We start from the raw sequence: 19256 nt of genomic DNA, 5'->3' as shown, positions 1-19256 counted from the left end.
ATGGAAAAACTGTAGTAATTGCATGCAAAGAATTCTTCAGCTGACCAAATGATAGATCATAACAATTTTTTTCTTATGCACTTTCAATGTTATTTTTATATCCTGAAAAAGGACGAAAGAGTGAGTCAATTTGTTGTCCAACGAACTTGACCTGTAAAAGGGTTCGGAGAATACGTGTTCATAATTTGAGAAGATTGATCAATTCTTTCTAAAGTTATTGTAGAACATACAATCAGACGGACAACGACTTTGTCCTTCAGTAAGTCAAAAGTTAAAACTCATGCTAGTTCAATAATTAGTCTATACAAAACCACTATAAATGAACAAAATATATTTACTAAGCTTAATTTATAATGAATACCAATAGAATATATGAGCCCAAAGTTAAACAATAATATTCAACATTCCACAATAACATCTATATTCCCAACAAGAATAGAAAATACTTCGAAATTCATCAGTCCTTCAATGTTACGAAAAGCAATACTAAGAAAATGAAAATACAGTTGAACCTCTGTATAACGAAGTCGATTATCCCGAGAAAAAATTCGCTGCTGAGAGGTATTCGTTATTGAGAGGTTCTGTCAAGAAAACTGCCACAATCCTATGGATCTTATATTGTATCACGACGGTAAATAAATGAATATGGTACATAAAACATATCATCGCAAACGTAGGTAGGGTACCTATTGGGCCAATATTAATATAAAAAATTTAAAATTTATGCTGTTGAAAAAACATGTTTCTTTAATATTTGTAGAATCTAATAAGTAAACTCACCAATTTATTTCCAGAAAGCTTGATTTGTACTATTAGTAGAGCTTAATCAAAGTACATACTCTGTAGCAATATTTTTCAACTTTTTACACTACTATTAGATGGAACGCAAAATATGGTTAACTACACTATAAATACTAGTCTATAATAACTCAAATTTCCTATTTTTTTTTTTTTTTGTTTTATATTTGAAAAAGTGAGTAATATCGGTTGGATTTTGCATTTGAATAAAACATCATGTTCGATAAACGACTCACATCTATTCAAACAGTCGGACATGTCTGGTACATTATTTTTCAGTTTAATCCTCGCCTGATAATTTTGAAAGCCTCTAGAACTTCTTGATCTGGCGGATTCTTTTCCTCAGGTTCGTCACAGTCATCATCATCATCATCATGGTCAGTTCAAAGAATTGTGAATGTGTGACAAAAGCAAGAATGGGAAAGTCCAGTCGTTCACCTGCCTGGTCTACAATAATGACAAGCTCTTGGAATTCAATTTCCGACATGTGTTTCACCCTCTATTGACTGTCTACCACCCTATCTTCTTCCTACCTGAATTGCCATTATTTTAAGTCTATTGACCTTTCTGCTGAAACTAAAGAATTCCTTGAAAATGACCGTCTGCTTCCTATACACACTGCACTTTGTATGTGGAAGTCAAAAGAAAACTTTGTTGTTGAGAGGTCCGAAATTCGTTGAATAGAGGTAAATAAGCAGCAAAAACTCTAAAATGTCATGGGACCAGGTAAAAATTCGTTGTGTAGAGGATTTCGTTAGGTGGAGGTTTGTTATAGAGAGGTTCGTATTATTAGTTTGTTCAATATCCTACAGTTTATAATAGACAGGCCCTTATTGACAATTACTTGCGAATAGCTCCTCGAATAACAATGTTTTGAAATACTATTGTTCACGTAGGCTTCAGCAACACCTTTCTGCAAGAAGGGCGTTGGCAGATGTGCGTGTGTCAAACTGGTTGGAATCTACAATCTACAAATTGACACCCTGGCTCACTAGAGCAACTGTTCAAAGGTAGTTTACAAAGAATAGCTGTCACGAAAGGCAATTCATTCATTTTAAACAAAGACAGCTCATTATTTGTCCGTTGCAGTTGAGAGCGGATTGGAATGTCAACATACAATACGATAAACAATATAAAACTTAAATTTCGTATTAGGTGGATAAAACAATTCTTTTAGACTCAGTATGAGAAGCAGAAGGTGATATAATTGAAAAAATAAAATATCCCTAATTCCAGGTGCTAAAAATTTTGTTGTCTAGGCCTACTAGGAGTGGATGCGTTTGTAATCGTGTTATCATGGTTCACTGCAGTTATCCTACAAAACTTGTCCTGCACACTTGCACAAGCGCCAATTACAGAGCGGAGGTGCTCAATTAATTAAATTATTAATTAATTAATTCACACCTAATTTACTAAATTATTAATAAATTATTTATAATCAATTAATTAAATTGAGGTGACATGGTCAATCACTTTATTATACAATTTTCGTTTGGAAAACTATTTATAATCCTTGAAGATAATAGTAAATCTTTTAATTACCATTGTATCATAAAATCAGGAAACGGGTATTCTACTTTATATGGTTATGAAATGTTTCATAACTATTAGTTCGGAGAACAGTAGAACTCGCTACACTCACTAACATTAAATTTATACTCACACACGTCTGCCTATTCATACACAAACACACATACAAATTGGATTTAGAGTATGATGATATATGCAATAGGATCGGTGGAGAACGCTGAGAAATATAAGTTCTCTACACTTTTGAGCTTAGAAGCACGATTGGAAAGATAAAAAATCTTACAAATGGACGAACGCTGATTGACTTGAAACTCGAATTCACTTCGCTCATTCAATAAATATACCTCAATCTGGTCTCCAACCCATTCCAGCATATTGCAATTCCAAACAAAAACCTAACCCCCTAAGCTACCCAACTCTAATTTTTCAACACAAAAATCTGTAACATCAACATGCATGAGCATAACGCCCACACAGCCGCACACAATCATGAATGTTCTATTCTATCTGGTACAATTTCTAAGGTGAAAAAACATACTGTAATACCTATATCACGATGAATATTAAATCACTTATTTGAAATATGAAAATATAAAGATAAAACTAAGTGAAAAACATCAGTAAACAACAATATTTAAAAAAAATATGCACATACTCTATCACTACGCTTGGCCTGTGATGGAAAAGCTTCCTTCTGACTTGAACGGTCTTTGGCCAAACCAAAAACCTATAAACCCCATAACCTACCCAACTCTAATTTTTCAACACAAAAATCTATAACATGCATGTGTATAATAACCATACAGCCGCACATAATCATGAATATGTTTGCAATGTTCTATTCTATCCAATACGATTTGTAAGGTCAAAAACATAATATACTATTATGATAAATATGAAGTATTGAATTACTTATTTAAAAAATGAAAATATAAAGATTGAAAACACAATAAAAAAATATTTACAAAAAATGCACATAATCTATCACTAGGGATGGAAAAACTTCCTTCTGACTTGAACAGTCTTTGGCCAAACTAAAAACCCTAACACCCTAACCTACCCAACTCTAATTTTCCAACATTGAAATCTATAACATGCATGAGTATAACGACCACACAGCCGAACACATCATGAATGATTTTGCAATGTTCTATTCTATCTAGTACTACTGTATTTGTAAGGTCGAAAAAACATAATAGGTACTTATTATTACGATGAATATGGAGTATTGAATTACTTATTCGAAATATGAAAATATAAAGATCAAACTATTTGAGTGGAAAACATCAATAAACAAAAATATTTACAAGAAAGATGTACATAAATTCATCACTAGGGATAGCCCTTAATGGAAAAGCTTTCTTCTAACTTGAACGGTCTTTGGCAGGGTGCGAATTCTCATTTTCAACTCATAGTTTAGTTTTATATGGATCAGTTTATCTACACAAAATTGTTTATGAGTAGAACACTCCCTGAACCAATTCGGAAAACCTCCATCTATTGCGGCCATACACATATCAAGAATAGTTTTCTTGACTTTTTGCTTATGAATTACATGATCTATCTCCTTTTCGAAGATAGTTAGACATATGTCAATAACTGATCTGAATTCTTCTGAAGGAACCTTCAGACCTCCAAAATCAGTCGCATTGCTCTACTATTTATTGCTCTACTTATAATTTTGTATTATATCAAGCAAAGGAAATACATTTACGACAAAAATACACATACATGATAACAGGGGTAGGTAAATCTTTTTTAAGAGTATCAATCAATTTCCTCCTTATAATATACAATGAAACTGGATGTTATTTTACTGAATGCTAAGAAGATTATAACTCTTATAAGTTTATAATGAGAGAAATTCATTGAATTTTCAAATTAACTTACTCCCTCTTCCCCAATCACCCGCTAGACGGCTAGCCTAACAGCATTTAGTTCATATGCAAAATTAGAACTTTCCACTATGGGTACAGTCCATGAAAAAGGTTGACAACCATTGGCTATTCAATGAAAACAAAAAGCAACTGAAATAATAATATTAAGGTTAACAATCTTTGGCTATTCAATGAAAAAAAGTAACTGAAACAATATTATTGTTAAATAGCAGTCTTGACATCATTTATTAAAATCATTTTAGAACAATAATAGAGAAATATAATGCTGCATTACACAGCACCTCAAGAACATGTCATGATTAAAATTATTCCATGCTCTTTCTAATTTTCAAGTTCAAAATCGCAATATTATGGATTAAATTAGATTGATTTAAATTTTTTCAATTATTGAATTGAAGTACATAATGTAATAAAGTTTGGATTATATTACTTTTTTATAATGGACAACAGTTTATCTGGCTACTCATTCACTTATTGTTTTCTAGTTCTTGTTGATTAGAAATAAAAATTAATCCTCTTTGTCACTGGAGACGCAGCATTCATGCGATCTGGAGAGTTGAGAGTAGCAAGTGATTAGAATAAGAAAAATGAATGTCTAGTCTATGTATTATTAGCAAAACAATGACATGCATGCATGCCTCAAGCCATAAATCCTGTCAGCAGTTGTTTTGTTGGGGGGAGAGAGTGGTGTGAACTGGTTTGTTGGAGAGGGAAGTGTAGGATGCCAATGACTCCCCACTACGTCCCCCTAAAACAGTACTAATCAAGCTCAGACAGAAATCGTCATTTGCGTATACAAGCGCTTTCTACCGGTATAAGAGATACTACACATTAGGCGAAACAATAGTCGGTAAGAATGTTCCCTCTGATCCCTTCTCTGTGGTGATTTCGAGTCGTCTTAAGGTCCGAACCCACTAGAACGTATCATACCATGACCGTGCCCGTACCGACACATGCAAAAAAATATTCTTTGCATCATTTGATATGTAATGCACCCATTAGACCGTTCCGTCACCGGCCAAGCACGGAGCGTGCCATGCACGTCCAGGTCAACATTTGTCGGCCAGTATATTTTGTCTGTGACGGAACGGTCCTTGCATGGCACGTGACGCCTGCAAACCCCGTTGTAACCGCGTATGCACCGCGTTGGTAACCAGTTCACCGCTACATTCTCTTGCTAACTGACGCGTTCCCAACAACTTCTGACCGGGCATCATACGCGTATCATACGCGTATCATACCCGTATCATACGCGTACCATACGCGTAATGTACTGGCATAGACCGCTGTTGATCCGGTGTAGTGGGCATAGTTGTTATTTTACGTGCCTGGCATGGTCTGACACGGTCCGTGTCTGATACGTTCTAGTGGGTTCGAACCTTTAACGATAGAAGTGGAATTTGAAATGTTTACCAAGATGGCGGCCGACCTTCACAGTGAACTTGGAATGCTGACAGCGCTCTAGTGGGCGTTTTGTAAACTACGAGAGTTTACGAGACATGTTTTTTTTATTCTTTGTAGGTTATGTTGTAATTTTAGCGGAAAATAATGGTTGTGTTTACTTATAATCAATAATTTATTATTAGTTTGCAAGTTATATGAATATTTTAGCTACAAAAGCCAAAGTTTTAAAATAAAATTATTTTTCAAAATCGATCTGAGCTATACTATATAGCTGTATGATAACATAAAATAATGATGAAGATTGATGTTATTCTTCATTGTACCAGGTGTCAGGTAAGACAAACAAATTTGATTAAAAATCAAACTTTTAAAAATAAACAAGTCCAACTTATTATTCAAAAAATAATGAATTTTTTGCCTTTTTATTATGTTATGATATAGTTAGCTTTTCAGGATAATCAATAATTATTCATTCCCGTAACCAGTAGCCCAACTTTTTGTAAAACCAACAAACATTGCTACTGGAAGATATGCCGTAGTCCTGTAAATTGCATATTCTTATAATGCATTTGACATTAAAAATTTATTTTGTGTTATTGCTAAATGGCGTCTGTAAAAATTATTGTTATCTATCTAGATCTTTATATAGATCTAGACTCACACGTTTTTAATGCACTTCAATTGTGCATACTTGTCTACATATAGACACTTTACAAATATTACTATATATTATAATATAATATGCTTTTATTACCGTTATTATAATAACAGTGGAGAGAGAGATAAAAGAACAGAGTTTCCGATTCTCTGTCTACTGTCTTCTATAAAGGATATCTGATGTTATATTAACTTTTCATTCTTGTTTGAAATAACTAATTATGTTTTATTCCTCAGGAAAAAAATAATGATTGCAGGAGGTTTGTGGCATAAGGTTCTAACCCATCCTAAATGGAGCAAGTCCCTAGCTTAAACTCTTAACTTGTTTACAATTTTAGTTTTTTTTCTTCCCATTCATATCCAACACTTTCTTATTTTTTAGAAAACAAGCAGTCTGTATCTACCCCCATGTCAGTGTAGAGAGGCCTGTTCATGAAGACACAAAATCCTTCGATGGTGAGTAATGCGTTACTAGTTTTGATCATTGGTCTTAGAGATGAACAATTATTATTCGGAAATATCTAGAATCCATTAAACGAGTCTCATCCCAAACAAAAACATTCAAACTTGTTTCACTTGCCTGCCAATTTGAAACTGTCATATTATATTACTCTTATGTCCAGTTTCTAGGCCATTTATTAAATCTAATGGACCATTGAATCTTGGACACCACTTATTAAATCTAACTCGACCATTAAACCTATAAATTGTTTTGTCAGTGATATGATAAACCATATGTTTTCGTTGTCATTGATTCATTCATAAATATCAAATGTTGTTGATCCGTTACTAGTAGAAAGTCATGTTCAATTTTATTTGATTAAAGCTCTACAAATGAAGAGTTTACTTATTTCAATTCAATCAAATAAAATGCCGACAAAGAAAAAGACAAAAACGATTGAAAACCGTAACTACGAAGAAGATAAGATGGAATCACATATTGACAAGTTTCTCAAGCCAAAGGAATTATCTATTGACCCAGATTCGCCTACGGCAGAGAGAGAGTGGAAACATTGGAAAAAGACGTTCGAAAATTTCTTAGAAGGAACGACAACCAAAGACAAAATGAAAATATTGGTAAACTTCTTATCACCTGCTTTATATGAAATTGTGGAAAGCTATACTTCATATGAAGAAACTATATCCATGTTGGAAGATATGTTCGTGTAATAGAATTGGACTCAACACGAGCTTTATTCGACATTAAATATGTGTCTTAGTACCAGAGATAACAGATTATAAATATTACAGCTGTTTTATCATCACAATCTTCCCCCCTTAATATCAATCGGCACTCGTGGGGTGTGGGGCGAGCTGGCAAAGTGAGACTGTCGATTCTCTGCCGTCGTTGTGGCGAACAAACGCATATTCAGGGTTACTCTCGATTAATTCAACTTTTTCAACTTGCGATTCTTGTTTTGAGTTTTTTTGTCATCTTCTTCAACCATACTGGTCCAGGTGTCAATAGCCAGGTTGGTAATGGTTTTCCATTACTTGAGTTTCTTGCATGTAAAAACATCCACTCATGTGGTGTGCAGTTGGTGCTTGTGCATAATAGGGAACGAATAGAGTTAAGGGCATCGGGGAGAACTTGTTCCCAGTGACTGTTGTTCAAACCTCTCGATTTTAGGGCTAGCATCACACTTTTCCATATAACTCCATTGTACCGTTCGACTTGCCCATTACCGGCTGGATTATAGGGCGATGTTCTGCTGCTGGCAATTCCTTTTGATAGTAGGAAATTTTTCAAAGCTGATGACATAAACGATGTTCCTCTATCGGAATGTATGTAAGACGGTACACCAAAAAGAGAGAATAGTGATGTAAGGTGTTTTATTACTGTATTAGTAGTCATGTCAGGACAGGGGAAGGCAAATGGGAATCTGGAATATTCGTCTATAAGAACTAAAATATACTTGTTCCTTGAACTTGATTGTAGTGGGCCTTTGAAATCCATATTAAGACGTTCAAATGGTCGAGTTGCTTTGATAAGGCGGCCAGTTCCTTTGGCATAGCGTGGTTTCATTTCAGAACATGTAATACATTTGGAACATACTTCTTTTACATCATCTATTGAATATGGTGAGTTCTTTGTTTTGGTCCAATGATGGAGTCGAGTAACTCCTGGATGACACAGGTCCTCATGAATTTTTATCAGTTTCTTTATATCTGTATGGCATCCAACAGTGGCACAGACTCTTGATAGTGTATCTGCTGGTATATTCTCTTTTCCAACTCTATAAATTATATTGAACTTATATTCTGACAATTCAAGGCGCCATCGTTGGATTTTGTCATTCTTAATCTTGCTGGTTTGTTTATTACTAAACATGAATGAAACTGATTTCTGGTCTGTGATAAGTGTAAATTCTCGTCCAAGTAAGTAATGTCGCCATTTCCTGATTGATTCCACAATGGCATAAGCTTCTTTTTCCACTGCAGAGTGCCTAGTTTCAGATGTGGAAAGAGTTCTTGAGAAAAACGCCACTGGTCTCTCATTCTGTGTTAATACTGCTCCAATAGCGTAATCTGAGGCATCAGTTTCCAAAGTGAACGGGACTTTTTCATCAATGTGCACTAGAACTGCAGATCCTATTTCTTTCTTTAATGATTCAAATATATTTCTGCATTCTTCATTCAACAGGAAGTGAGTATTATGCACAAGTGGATGGATCTTTTTTGAAAATTCTTTTATCCATTTGGAGTAGTGTGCAAGCATTCCAAGGACACGCTTCAATTCTTTCTGATTTTTTGGAGCTGGTAAGTCAAGGAGTGGTTTCAATCGATCTGGATCGGGCTTAATCATACCCTGACCAATTTCGAATCCCAGAAAGGTTAAATTCTCCATAGATATTTTACACTTTTCTTCATTAATCGTGAGGCCATATTTTTCTGTTGCTCTCCAGAAATTCTCTAAATTTTCACCATGTTCTTCTTGGGTCCTTCCGCATACAATAATATCATCTAAATAGGCATAACATGATGTCAAATTTTCTTGTTCTATGATTTGATCAATCACTTTCTGGAAAGCAGCTACTCCATTCGTGACTCCGAACGGAATTCTTTTGAATTGATACAGTTTGTGTCCAACTTCAAATGCGGTGAAATGCCTTTCCTCAGGCAAGATTGGTATCTGGTGATAGGCAGATTTCAGGTCAATAGATGAGAATATTTTATATTGCGCTACCTTATTGACTAATTCTTCCATTAGTGGTAGTGGATAGGCATCCAAATTCGTGAATTTGTTGATGGTCTGTGAATAGTCAATCACCATACGTTTCTTTTGGTTCTCTCTTGAAGTAACAAATGCTTGAGCTCTCCAAGAAGAATGACTATTTTCTATAATATCAGCATCTTTAAGCCGTTTGACTTCATTCATCATAAACAAGTAATCCTCTTCTGAATGTCGTCTCGATTTAGTTATTATAGGCCGACAGTCCGGTTGAAGATCACGAAACAATGAGACAGGTTCTACTGTAGCTTGGGCTAGAGCACACATTTGAATTTCATAAGTAGGCCTTCTTGCGTCATTGTCTTCATTCAGTTGTAGTGCTGCTTTAGATCCACCGAAATCAAAAGTGATGGATGAAAAGTTCTTTAGAAAATCGTGTCCCAAAATTACACTAGCGCAACATTTGTTCAATATGATCAAAGGAAAATCATTATATTCTTCGTTCTGGAAATATATTTCACTCAAAGCGCACTCAGTTGTTTTAGTGTTGCAGGCACTTGAAGCAAATGTAATCAAATTGGAATATGGCATAGTTTTCATCTTCGATTGTACTACTAGTTTCTTATCTATAAAACTTGCTGTGCTCCCAGTGTATAATAGTGCCAATGTATCTATTCCATTAACACGTATAGGAACAAGACATTTTGAGAGGTCAGTGCTGGTATTTGCTGCTGAAATTACTGTGGCAGATACCATTTGGTTTTTTTTATCGTTTCGTGCTCTGCATACTTTTGAAAAATGGCCTATTCGATTATAAGTTAGGCATGGTTGTCCTTTTGCTGGGCATTGGCTATTATCAGTATGATTATTATAGCCACAAAATCTGCATTGAATCTTCTTTTGGTAAGAATTACGGACTAAAGTCGTTTTCTCGGTATTTTTATTCTCGTTTGCTAGGACTGTGTTAACATATTCTGAACTGGTTTCGTATTCTTTAGCAATGTTTTCAGCATTCTCTAACATTCGTGCTTGTGAGATAGCGTCTTGCAAAGTTAGCGATTTCATTTCGAAAAGATGTTGTCTGATTTTCGATGATTCTAATCTGGAGATGAACGCGTCTCGGATATATTCACTTTTGCTATCGTCAGCCGTGACTGCTTGAAAGTTACATGGTAAACTTAGCCGTTTTAGTTTATTATAGAATTGATCAATTGATTCTCCATGGGTTTGTTTTGCTTTAGATAAGCAGTAACGTGCATGTACTACATTTTGAGGTTTTATAAAGCTTTCTTCAAGAGTTGTTATAGCTTCTTCAAATGATATACAATTGCAAATACTTTCAAAAATATTCGGTGACACATAATTGATCAAAACATTCAATTCATCCTTTTTCGGGATTGAACTGTTTTTTAAGAAGTTTAAAAATGTTACCTTCCAATGTCTCCACGTTTTCGGTGCTTCATCTGAATCTTGGTCAATCGATAAAACTGTTGGTTTCAGTATTTTTCCAAGCATTTGGTTTTTCGAATCGTTTTCTCCTTCACTGACTAAATCTTGACGTTTACTCGTTTTTCTTTTCGGACCCATTTATTTTATTTTTAATGTTGAATAAATTGTAATAGAATTGGGCTCAACACGAGCTTTATTCGACATTAAATATGTGTCTTAGTAACAGAGATAACAGATTATAAATATTACAGCTGTTTTATCATCACAGTTCGTTAAACCAAAGAACGAAATTTATGCACGATACTGCCTTGCTAATGCAAAACAATAAATAGGTGAGTCCATTGATCACTACTATTCTGAACTAAAAAGATTAAGCTTATCATGTAACTTCACTAGAGTGTCAGCCGAAGAAAACAAAAACGAGCATATTAGAGATGCTCTTGTTTCAGGGTTATGTTCTATTGAAATTAAAGAGAAACTTTTTCAACAAGGAGATTTGAGTCTACAAGAAACCGTTTCCCAAGCACGTGTTCTTGAATCCGCAAAAACATATGCCGACTCCTTTAAAAGTACTTGTTATACAAACTCTGTTGAAGAAAATAAAAACATAAGCTTGAGTGAATCTTTCTCAGATGTTAATGCTGTAACCCAAAACCGACAGGCAATTGTAGAGAAATCCGTTCAATTCCAACGTTGCGGATATAAAAAACACTCAAATTCTCAAGAATGTCCTGCAATAGGAAAGACTTGTCATAAATGTTTCCGAATTGGACACTTTTCCCATGTGTGTAAAAGTAAAACGCTCAAAGAAAAACTAACTACGTCAACTATTACTGCAGCTGGTATAGCCAGTAATCTTTCTAAAGCTACAATTATTGTTTCGGTGAATGGAATAAATACACCAGCTCTTATTGATACCGGAAGTGTTGCCAGTTTTATTGATGAAAAATTTGCAAAAACAAATAAATTTAAAACTGCATCAGATTCTTGTTTTATAAGATTTGCATCTGTTCAACATAACACCGCTACAAAAGCATGTGTTTATAGCAATATTGTGTACAAAGGAAATGAATACAACAATATTAAACTCTTGGTATTAAAAGAATGCTGTTGCAATGTGATACTTGGTCACGATTTTTTGATGAATCACTCTACAATAAGTTTAGCATTCAATGGTAATAAACAGCCTCTTGTAATAGATAATAATTCTACAACCACACCACCCTTGAAAGATTGCCTCTTGGTGGAGGCCATGATAAAACCATGTTCCCTTTTCAATGACTTGACTCCCGATTGCCACCCAATAACTACCCGATCCAGAAGACACCCACAAGATGACTATGAATTCATGAAGAATGAGGTCAATCGCCTCCTTACAGAAGGAATAATTGAGGAAAGCCAGTCCAGTTGGCGTGCCCAGCCTTTCATTGTAACCAATGGACAGAAGAAACGAATGGTCATAGACTATTCACAGACTATTAATAAATTCACAAATTTAGACGCATACCCTCTCCCATTGATCGAAGATCTTGTAAACACAATTGCCAAGTACAACATTTTTAGTACTGTAGATTTCAAGTCAGCTTACCATCAAATACCGATTCTTGAGAATGAACGACATTACACTGCCTTTGAAGTAGGCCGAAAACTTTATCAGTTCAAACGAATACCATTCGGAGTAACCAATGGAGTAGCTGCCTTCCAACATACAATAAACGGACTTATAGAAAGAGAGAATTTGAACGACTGCTTTGCCTATTTGGATAATGTTGTCATTTGCGGTTCAGATCAAGAAGAACATGACAGAAATCTTAAGAAATTTCAACAAGTAATTGAATTGTATGGCTTGACTATAAATGAAGAAAAATGTAAATTTTCAAAAAAATCATTGAAGTTCCTTGGGTATGAGATAAAACATGGAGAAATTAAACCTGACCCAGAACGCCTTGCACCACTTATGAACTTTCCACCCCCAAGAAATGCTAAAGAAATGAAACGACTCATGGGATTACTGGCTCATTACTCCCGATGGATTAAAAACTTTTCTCAAAAGATTCACCCCCTTGTCCACATACAGAAATTCCCTCTATCTCAAGATCAGATGGAAACTTTGGAATTGTTGAAAAATGAAATTGCTTCCGTGGTACTGCTCTTTGTTGATGAAAATGTACCATTCATAATTGAGACAGATGCATCAGAATTTGCAATTGGTGCAACATTAACACAAAATTCTCGACCAGTAGCCTTTTTCTCACGAACTTTGTCCCAAAGTGAAACCAGGCATTCAGCTGTTGAGAAAGAAGCCTATGCCATTGTGGAGTCTATAAGAAAATGGAGACACTATTTACTACGAAAACAATTCACTTTGATCACTGACCAAAAATCAGTCACATTCATGTTTGGCACTCAACACAATAGAAAAATAAAAAATGAAAAGATACAAAGGTGGCGCCTAGAATTATCTGAATACAAATTCAACATAGTCTACAGACCTGGAAAAGAAAATGCACCAGCTGATGCACTCTCTCGTATATGTATTACAGCTGGTTGTTCAACATTGAACTCAGCTTTGGCAAAATACCATGATGAACTTTGTCACCCTGGTGTAACTCGTTTCTACCACTGGCTCAGAATGAAAAATCTCCCCTATACTGTAGATGATGTAAGGAAAATTTGCTCCAATTGTGCAATTTGCTCTGAAATAAAACCACAGTATATGAAGACAAAAGGAAATCTCATAAAGGCAACAAAACCTTTTGATTGAATTAATATGGACTTCAAAGGACCCGTACAATCAAAAACAAGAAATAAATACCTACTGGTGATGGTTGATGAGTACTCAAGATTCCCTTTTGTATTTCCTTGTCCAGACATGACTGCGAGAACAGTCATAAATTGCCTGGTCTCATTAATATCAATGTTTGGCCTTCCAAGCTATATTCACACAGACAGAGGAACATCCTTCATGTCAACTGAGTTGAAGAGCTTTCTTGGCTCAAAAGGGATAGCAACTAGTAGATCAACGCCTTACAATCCGAGAGGGAATGGTCAAGTAGAGCGATATAATGGAATTATATGGAAAGCAATAACACTAGCTCTAAGATCACGAGGACTTGATTCAAATCGATGGGAGGAAGTGTTGCCTGATGCACTTCACTCTATTCGATCTCTTTTGTGTACTACAACAAATTGCACCCCTCATGAACGAATGTTCCTACACATGAGATCCTCAACAAATGGACAGTCACTACCATCTTGGCTAATGAGCCCAGGACCAGTTTGGCTGAAGAAAATGAACCGAAATTCAAAGCAAGATTCATCAGTAGAAGAAGTGGAATTGATTGAGGCAAACCCAGAGTATGCTCACATTCGTCGCCCTGATGGACAAGAGTCCACTGTGTCGCTCCGTCATCTTGCCCCTAAGATAACACGAAAATCTAGCCGGGTAGAATGATATGATAAACCATATGTTTTCGTTGTCATTGATTCATTCATAAATATCAAATGTTGTTGATCCGTTACTAGTAGAAAGTAATGTTCAATTTTATTTGATTAAAGCTCTACAAATGAAGAGTTTACTTATTTCAGTCAGTGATTATGTTTAAGAGAGTGTATGATTTCAAATTAAGTTGGTAATTGACAGAACTCAATTTCAAATCAAACATCTCTTAACTTATGATGCCAAATTCCCTAAAATTCAAGATCAGAAACATTTATTCCCAGGGAGTTGATTCCCAAAACTCATGAATGCCCGGGAGTTTATGATTATTTTGTATAACTAAGAAAACGCCTTTTTTTCTAAACTTATTGATAATCATAAATAAACAGTTTTATATAAACAAGTTATATTGAAATGATTAGAATAAATAATTATTTATGATAATTATTTATAATAATGATTAGAATAAAAATAAATAATTATTTATCACTTCTTGATGAGTGTGAGGAGGAATAAGCATTCATTTTCTAATAATTTATGGCTCCGCGCCACGCTTTTAGAAACTTATTATTGGTTCCATTTTGATTTGAATTCTATCAAGATACTTGAATAGATCATATTTCCAAGGAAAAAATATTTTCATAATTTTTTCGTTTTGATATATTAGACGCTTTAAAAGCGCATAACGTTCAAATATTGGGAAAGATCCATCCTCAAAATTGTATGAATTTATTTGCTATCATTTATGATGTAATGGATCTGCCCCAAGATTTGAACTTTTGGCGCTTTCAAAGCGTAAAAAGTAAAAATGATAAGAGTTTTTTCTTGAAATTAGTCAAATCTAAATAAATTGATAGTATACAATTCGTAATACTTTGATAATTTGCCAGTAAAAAGAATCAAAAAGCGTGGTGCACATCCTTGATTATTGTATACGGTACCACTATTATGATGCTACTTCCATTTTATGTATTGTTAATTAAATCTGTTATACTCATATTCCTAACAGTCAAGTAAGCTTAGTCAACAAAATATTGGGTTTACTTCGTCTTGAATTGCTCAAGAAGTTGAATTTTAGGTTTACTTCGTCTTGTATTGCTCAAGAAATTTAATTATGATAAATCATCTATTATTTTGCAAAGAAGCTCACAATAATTTAAACCCAAAAATAAAATAATAAAGAACATACTAGAATGTTCGCTTCTTCAAAATTTCATTAGTATGTGAATATTTCATTTTTTGTGATAATAATGTGTAATATTCTTTCTACGAAGGCTTGGTTTTGAAGCATCTAAATTTGAAAATATTTTAGGGCATAAAATTTTGTGAAGTGAAGAACTACAAGACTTGACATATTTCGGACTATGTGTACCTTTATCTAAATTTGGGAGAGGAACAGCACAGGGTTACCTTATTTTTCCTCTCCCTATCATTTTCATGATATACTTATTATGATAAAGAATAAAGAAGGGGACGCTTTGCTTTAATTGAATCAGTAAAATCGATAGTATTTAATTAATACTATCTAACTAACCCAACTTAATTCATCGATATAGGTGATCACTGGTTCACTCAACGTAAAGTCTAGCCAAATTATATAAAAAATTGATGTAATTTGTGAGCTATTTACACTGCTTTTTTGAATGGATGATTTATTGATTATGATTGTCAAATATGATTGAAATTGATAAATAATATAAACTTTTTTAATGCAATTTATTCCCATGGTTTCTTGGGCAGAGAAATATTACCCAATCACAAGTTTCTTCCCAAATGGGAATATTCCCGACTTACATTACTTCCCTCAAAATTCAGCACTGACTACCCTGGAAATCTCCCCGTCTACTCACTACACCATGTTCGTACCTCGCTTTGTTCAAGCAAATCAGTCTTAGCGCAAAACGCCTATAATATAGCCAATACAAACAGAAGAGATGTAGCACCAAGTCCATTCTGTTTCCATTGGACCATATTTCTATATTTCTAGAGGTGTGAGAATCCTCTTCTGTGCCACTTTGGTGTGAATTGGGTCTTATGCTTAGTGAACTGTAAGTAGAAGTATATTACAACATATTTATTCTACCACTCCTACCTATCGCTACAACTTGAACATTTTAAATGTTATTTTCAAATTTCATCAACTCATTTTTTATCATTCGATCAATCAATAATTCGTTTGTTTTTTTCTCTTTCAGACACCAAAACATATTACACAGTGTAGATGGACGGATAGAAAGCGTGAACATCAAAAGCCATCGTGTGTGTTACCCAGTTTCCATTCTGCATCTAACAATAGGAACCAAGCATCCAACATCATAACTTTATTATTATATAGTCCAGGCAATGAATGCTCAAAAGAGGGTATAGAGAGAAAAGTTTGGAAGACTATATTTGACCCCGCAATTTTGTTTTGGGTATTAAGGAGGTAAAAATATCCCCACCCCTACCCCTTGTGATAAGGGGGTGGTGTGGTTCAAAGTACCAGTTTTTGGTTTCTCGCATATAACTTGAAAACTATGTATCTTACGGACATAACTGTTACATACAAAAGTAAAGCTTATATAATTTCCTACAATATTCATCTCACAACTTTTCTAGTTTTCGAGATATCCGCTCTTAAATGTGTGACATTTTTGAAAAAAACACGTTCGCCTCCAATTTTTTTCTATTTCTACTCTTATAACTTTTTAAAAATTGATGGGAAAAATCAATGCAGATTATGAGCTCATAGAGCCTCTTTCAGGGCTTATAACTCCAACAATGCATCGTAAAAATCAATGCTTATCGTAGGTTTGTAGAGCATTAAATTCTCTTTGAAATGGTGTATTATTTCACTATTCAAAGTTTCTGTTTCATTGTTATAGCAACTTTAATGTAGGGGATGAAATTTCCAGTGGTGCAACAATTATTCATTTGGCAATGAAATTTGAAGCGGGTGTCTGTGACACAATTTTTGACGTTGCAACTTAATTTTGACTAGTTAGTAGATTAACATAGCAAAAGTGCACATTTTTCCCCTCTGTTGAAGGTTTGGAACCACTGAATTGACACTAGTTGCAATATTGAAAATGTTGCTACATTGCACTATCATTTTTGATCATTTGTTACATCACACAAATATTATATGAATACTTTGTATTGTTGTAACCAACTTGAATCAATTGACAATTCCTTTTTACTACTTATTCAAATTTACTATTTGTTATTTTTGATTTTCATTAAACGTCCTTTTTCCTACTTAGTGCAGTCATCATAAATTTTAAGGCCATTTGTAAAGTGCCACTTATATCAATAAATGCAATCATTTGTTATTGTTACATTGTCTTACAATTTCTTGGCGTCTTCCTTGCTACCAGGTATTTAGTAGTTTTACTCATAAGTTTTATGTGAGTTTTGATGAACAACATCAGTCATCTATTAATTATATTTATTATTTAACATACATTTCATTCAACTTAGTATACAGTTCACTTGAAGTCCCTCATACCAAACACATCAGATACATAGTTTTCGAGTTATATGTGAGAAACCAAAAAATGTTACCTTTAAACCACCCCCACCCCCTTAGCACAAGGGGTTGGGGGGGGACTTTTGATATGTTTACCCCCTTACCACCCTAAACAGAACTGCGGGGCCAAAAATTGTCTTCCAAACTTTTCCCCTCTATAACCTTTCCTTGACTGCACTGTATATCATCTAGTTAATTTTGATATCACATTAATTAAAAAGCTTCCCTCATAGTATAATTTTTCAATATTTTACCAATTTTATAATATACAAGAAATCAATATATTGCCGAGGTTGTCAAAGATGTGAATTTTCAATGTGTTTTGATGTAAATTATTGCAAAAAACTAATATCATGGTTAGCTATGCATAAAGAGGTATGATAGCATGATGGTCATTCTTTACTGAATCGAAATAAGCTGTTATAACTTTTTCTACTATTAATTTGGTTTTCAATAAACTAGTTATGATCAGATGCCTCATTACTAAATGCAAAATTCATGTCGGTTATGTAGCTTTTCTGCAATAAACTAGAATTACTCAATAATTAAGTTGTTTAATTTGCTGTTAAAGTTAGGCCACATTCACACCAGAGTTGTCAACTAACTGAGTTCTCAACAAATTGAGGCAGTTTCTGGAAATCCTAGTTTTAAACAAAAAGTTTCGTTTCTCAACCAATATGAGAAACACTGAAAAAGTTGTGAACAAAGTCTTCTACCTCTACAAGTCCACGCAAACTATACAATCGCTATTAGACCAATTCTTTGGCAACAAGTTTTCTATTCTGTTGCTCTACAAAAGAACAGTAACTTTATAAAGAAAACTATTTGTGGACAAATTTTTTTTGTAGAATTCCACTAGCTTCAAAAGTTTGAACATGTCAACAATTCATTCGTGCTACTGAGACAAATGCACAGGTACCAAAAAATAAATTTGTATTGGAATCAAAAAAAGGTAGTTACGGTAATGGAAAATTAAGTGTCACTGTTTTGATAGAAGCTATACAAGCATTGTTTTAATTGTCAGGTGTGACACAAGGCTTGCTATAATAATTCTAATCTGAAACAAATAATAGCTATAATACTTTGAAATCTTTTCAAAAAACAGTATTTTCCACAGAATAGGCAATGTCGTTATTTTTAGTTACTTTGGGTATGCCTAGGCCTGTATTTCTAATTTTATTTTTTGCAAAATCTCAAATTTATTTTTTCTTCATTCATATACAATATATAATCTTCAATTCCATCATGATACATTACATTAATTCCAATAAGTTAGCATATTATTATATTAAATTGATGGTTAGCTGTCACAGGAGAATAGAAAGGCTATTATATCTATGAACTCAGTCAGCATAGCCACCTCTAATACATGTATTAGAGGTGGCTATAACTCAGTACGGT

The 19256-nt window shown here is 34.1% G+C and overlaps 1 long non-coding RNA gene across 1 annotated transcript; it reads left to right on the top strand.

Moving 5' to 3' along the window:
* The first annotated feature begins 5677 nt into the window (after positions 1-5677).
* On the top strand, positions 5678-18400 carry LOC120354449. Its single transcript, XR_005573036.1, has 3 exons — positions 5678-5963; positions 6670-6743; positions 16543-18400. It is a non-coding gene; the product is annotated as an uncharacterized LOC120354449 (long non-coding RNA).
* The last annotated feature ends 856 nt before the right edge of the window (positions 18401-19256 follow it).

This window comes from Nilaparvata lugens, chromosome X, assembly GCF_014356525.2.
Source record: "Nilaparvata lugens isolate BPH chromosome X, ASM1435652v1, whole genome shotgun sequence".
Classification (NCBI taxonomy): domain Eukaryota; kingdom Metazoa; phylum Arthropoda; class Insecta; order Hemiptera; family Delphacidae; genus Nilaparvata; species Nilaparvata lugens.
Note: the sequence above shows the minus strand (reverse complement) of the source record. Positions and strands in the feature narration are given on the sequence as shown.